Source organism: Triticum urartu, unplaced genomic scaffold (assembly GCF_003073215.2).
Source record: "Triticum urartu cultivar G1812 unplaced genomic scaffold, Tu2.1 TuUngrouped_contig_8048, whole genome shotgun sequence".
Taxonomy (NCBI): Eukaryota; Viridiplantae; Streptophyta; class Magnoliopsida; order Poales; family Poaceae; genus Triticum; species Triticum urartu.
In genome coordinates, this window is record NW_024118955.1 from 2290 (window position 1) to 7719 (window position 5430).

At 44.9% G+C, this 5430-nt stretch overlaps 1 pseudogene; it reads right to left on the minus strand.

Annotated features, from left to right (window-relative positions):
* Positions 1 to 1647: 1647 nt before the first annotated feature.
* On the minus strand, positions 1648 to 5189 carry LOC125531766 (annotated as a pseudogene).
* Between the last annotated feature and the right edge of the window lie 241 nt (positions 5190 to 5430).

Sequence of the window (5430 nt, forward strand, 5' to 3'; positions counted from 1 at the left end):
ACCTAAGGTGTAGTTGCTTTACAAGGTTCCACTAATCACCAAAAGCACACCAAACTCAGTGAGCAGCCTTTACAGGGTTGCAGGAATTTTTTTCTACTAGTAGTTTCCAGGCTTTATTCGCCTGGCTACTTGGTGTTCTTGTAAGCAACTAGAATTTACTACAAGTTTTTTTGTAAGCAACTACAAATAAATTATTGACTACTCCGTCTGTACCGAAATAGTTGTTGCCGGAGTAGCTGAACTTCAGCTACTCCAGCAACAACTATTTTGGTACAGAGGGAGTAGTTTTTACTATACACAGATTACTAATAACACAAATAACTCTGCTTCTTTTCTTTTCTTTTTAGCAGAAGCAAGGTGCAAGACAATACAGAAGATACAATTCAAGATTTAGCAACTTTTATCTAGCATCCATTTCTACAGGGTACCGGGATGCAAGAACAGGGGACAAGATCCAAGTCATGTTCTGCAAACACTTTGGTACATGAGGCAATTTTTGTAACTAGAAGATTAGGGGGGAAGGTACAGAGTGGAAAATACACTAGTTCTAGAACTAAAAGAAGTTCATGGCCAAAATAATTGGAACAACCTTTTTACCCTTTGTTGTTTCAATGGGAGAAACTTGCCCAACTCTGCCAATATTTTTGCCCATAATTCACCAGAATTTTTGCCTGATAAGCAAGAAGAGTTGCAGACACAATTGCGTTTTAAAAAAAATTCCCATGATTTTTTGCTTTGTTGTTTTCGCCTTTATTTTTACTTTGTTTTTCGCTGTAGGGGGAGAGCTCCCCAATGCTACGCCATGGCGTCCGGCGGTGGCTGGGGAAGGAGTTGCACAGGAGATCTGGGCTGGTGGGCGTTGGGTTTTCTGGTGGTGGGTGGAGGGGAGGATCACATGAGGGAAAGGATGGTTGGTTGTCGAGACGTGGCAACAAGCGAGGAAAATTGGACTTGCCTTTTTTAGCACATGGGGTGGGGGACCGATAGGGACACTTTCCTTAAGTGTCGGCCGCGAGATCCACTCGCATAGCACGCGGGCGCTGTGTAGCAACGTCCATAGATGATTAGGGCATGTGCAATGATGCTATCTTAGGAGTGTCACATAGGATAAATGATGAGGTGGAGGAGAGAGAACTCATAAGAAAATGCTTGTCTTCTGAAAATCCATTTCTGATCATCGGAACAGCTGAGCCCGGAATCTCAGTCGTTCGTATTCATTGGGATGCAGGAGTGTTTTGTATTCCTGAGCATATGTGTCTCGTGTATTCACAGGGTATTCGTTGATGGGTGCCGCACATTAAAGAGCTGCTCAGCTACCAGCGCTTAGCGGGACGGGATCAATGTGGATGGATCAGGAAGTTTTCTGAGCCTCCCCGTCCCACGCATTAAAGATTCTGCGGCAAACCATGTTCAAGTAAAACAGCAGGCCCCTCGCAAAAAAAAGTGCAACAGACTGGATATTGTTATGCACATTAAGGAGCCAGTAGGCAAAAAAATAATCTTGGTGATTGTTGTGCACATCCAGGACCACGCATGGATAAGTGAAGAACCAGTGATCGGATGTCAACCTCGCCGGCATCGTTTTATTTTTTATCTCACAACAATTTGTCATATGTTGATCGCACACTAGTTGTTATGTCACAGTGATAGCAAAAATCAGATTCATCAGTTTAGACAGCGCAGCTGTATCTCAAAACATTAGTTTACATTCAAGAGGAACAAGCGCGGAAGTTAATCCACAAGTCACACACTAGAAAATGCTCGATTATTCGTCTTTTACACACGGTCTGAAAAAGTCTTAAAATGCTTTGGGCACTAGTGGCCTCGTGCACGAGGTGCGACGGTGTCTTGCAAGTTACAGGCTTGCGAGGTTGCTTTGGCAGATCACCCCTATATGGGGCTCTGGGCAGGTGGGTCCTCTTATGACCTGGGAGCTTGCATATACTACAAAACCTCGTCGGCTTACTCAGGCCTTCATATGGTGCTTTCTCTCCGCTCGAGCATGGCCGCCCGACGTCACGCTTCTTGCTTGGAGCTGACAGACTCGCTAGGGCACCCCAATTGCTAGATGCGGTAATGCTTTTCTCATTCTCAACAATTATCGCATCATTGTTGAGCATTGCCCCAGCTGATACATTGTTCTTCCGACTTGATTCAGCTAATATCCTGTCCTCAATCCTTAGTCCATCCCTGTTCTCTGCAAACGGAGATGCCACTATGATTAAGTCTTTGATCCTCCCAGCACTAGTTCATAGGCAGCGACCGATGAGTCTCCGATCCTCACAAGTTCCATTGCATGTAGGCACAGAGTTGAGCTTCGACACATAAAAGATTGGTTAGCAGCCTGGTCCTCCTGAAAGTGAGCAATGTGGTGTGGCAAGGTGTCCCTAGCATCTTTTGTCCACCTTTTCAGGATGTGCCGTTTAGGTATCTCCTGCACGCCAATGTGGTCCATCGCCTGCGCACGTCAGCAAGAATAAGTACCATATCATGCATATGAGCGGGTTCGATAGTATGGCAGCAAGAGATATTATCTTGAGAGCATGGCAGCAAAGCATTCCAGTGTGGGCAAACTGACCGCACTCACATTTGAACCAGTCACCCTCATCTGATATGGTCACCTCGTATTCCACCTTACTCCATTTCTCTTGTCTTTCGGCGTCATTGTGTCTTGCGATATACTTTTTTTTCTTTCCAACTTCCTCGACTTGGTATGATCCACCTTTGAACAGATTCTCACCAAATTGTTCAAACATCTTCCGTGTATAAACCTTACTCGCATGCCTCTTGATATCAATGTTTGTTCTCATGACAGCATCACTCTGAGCAGCACAGAGAAAAAAAAGAGAATTTGTCAGTTTTATACACAATAGGTTTTTCATATAGTGGGCTTACAATCCTTGTTCTTTTTTCTTGGTAGCTCTCATCTGATTCCCGGTCGAATTGCAGGCTCATGTACTGACGCACAAACACATGCATCGGACTTGGTGGTGGCATGTATATTTTCAACATATTGTTTGCACTCTCGCTACACTGGGTGCTGGTCATTTTGGCACAGAAAACACCTTTGAAGTATGGCTTCGCCCACTTGCGTCGTATCTCATACAGATTTGTCATGTAATTGTGGGACTTCAGACTGTAGTTCTCAACAAGCATATCCCATGGAGTCTCAAATTCTTCCTCACTTATCATGTGATTCAGCACTTTGTGGAATTCAGCCCTGAACTCACTCTTGTCGGTGTACAGTGGGCCAAGGTTCTCTTTTGCTTTCTTAAGAATATGCCATTTACACCATCTGTGCACACTCCCAGGAAGCTCGCTCTTGATTGCTATCTCCATGGCTCTTACTTGGTCTACATTTGTCACAACAGAAACAAATTAGTGGAATACATGCATTTTTTCCGCACCATCATAGCTTTGTTTGTCACAAATAAAATGGATGCATACGTGTCAATATTGTTTGTGGATGTTTATCGCCCATCATGTTGACGAATTCAGAGAGCACCCACTGGAAGCTGTCAACTTGCTCATCACGCATTAGCACTCCAGCCAGTATTATGCTTTGGAAGTGATTGTTCACACCAAGCAACAACCCAAAGGGCATGTCATACAAATTGGTCAGATACGTCGTATCGAATGTGATGACATCACCAAAGAATTTATACTGCAGCTTGCTGTTCCCATTTGTCCCCATAAGGTTTTTGATTCTGCTTTCCTCATCACCTTGTACTTGGTAGGTGAACTCTGGGTCATTCCGCTGTTTCTCCTTGAACACAGCTAAAGCTTTGTTCACATCATCGTCAGCCTGGTCTCGACTTATTCGTCCACACAGATTATGCAATGACCTTTTTGTGAAAGGCACACTCTGTCACGAACCGAAGAAGCTACCAACTTTGTTGTAAACCTTGTTGAGGTTCACATTGTTCGACCTAAGCTGCTTCACCAAATCTTTTGTGTAAACGTATATGTGCTTGTGAGATGGCCAATGTACCTTTTCACCACAAGTAAGAGACAATGAATGGTTGTGGCTTGACTGGTGCTCAGCAATGTACCATCCATTTGTCTGCAGAAGTAGTCTCATCATCGCAGGGCACTCGCAGCGGCAATAGCGGCTATTATGTTGCTCTGGTTTTCCCTGCTATTTTTTTACTATTTGTCAGCTCTTAACAAATAAATTCCAGTACAAGAATTAGTTAAGGAAATATAAAAGTCTGAAGTGCTAACCGAGCATCCACAGACGATCTCTTGCATACATTTTGTCCGCTTGACATTCAACCTGCTCTTGCCATACCTTATACCAAATCCGAGCTCCCAAGAATACAGGTTATAGAAATTATACGGTTCCCCTAGGGAATCAAAGCTCATCCCAATCTCTGGCTTTACTACATTCTCTGATGGTTTATCAGCGTATCTCCGTATGGTTTCTTCTAAAGGAGTGACTCTACCAACAGGGTGTTCTATCTGGGGTGACACCGCCAACTCGCAACCTGAAAGAAAAATTCATTTTGGTTTTTCAGTTGTTTGAACATTTTTACATTGTCACTAGGGTGTGTACAAGATCTTTTGTCTTGTTTGTGTTTTCAGTTCAGAAGCACTAAAATGGGTTAATTCTGTGAATGGTTGACGAACTGATGACAGTAGCACTAGATTTTTTGTCTTCAGTTCACAAGTGCATCATTTAGCTGACAGTATCACGTATATGCTTGAGCTATTTTTCATAATGGACATATTTCTTTTTTCACCTAATAACTGCAGAAAAATTGGAACATTTATGAGAGCCATGTATACCTTCTGGTCCATCTCGGGGCCTCTGGGTTGACCTTCTCGGTGGATTCGGCTGACTGTGTCGGCGGTTCCTTCCTCTTGCGGGGTGACTTGTTATGCTCAGATGAATCACCGAGGTGGCCAACCACAACGTCGCACGTCAAGTCGGCTGGAGTCGGCGCCGACGGCCGTACGTCCATTAGCACCAATGGATCTGGCTTCTCAACATCAGCAGTCACCTCTCGCAGCGGGAATCTACGCGCGTGACCGATAAATTAAAGAATATTCAGCATATTTGCGTTGGAGCGTCTCTGGATGGAATAGAACAGAATATTATGGTGAATAATGTACCTGTCAACCGGATCTAGCAGAAATTCGAGCCCGTCCTGACGTAGTTCCATAGATGTCGCCGCACTCCCCGCCATCGCCATTGTTTTTCGCCGTCTCTCGGTGAGCTTGGAGGATGGGGGCGGTGGAGGGGGTGGGGCTGGAAGGGAGGAAACTGCTCAAATGAGTACATGGGCACCGAGATATTTCGAGCCGAGCCACTCACCAAGGAAGGTAACTCCTCTCTTCCTCTGCCGCCCCCTTGTGCGTCTCCACTTGTTGTCTTCCCTGACGCTGACGCGGACACCAGGGACCGCCGGTTTGCAACCACCCAGGCCG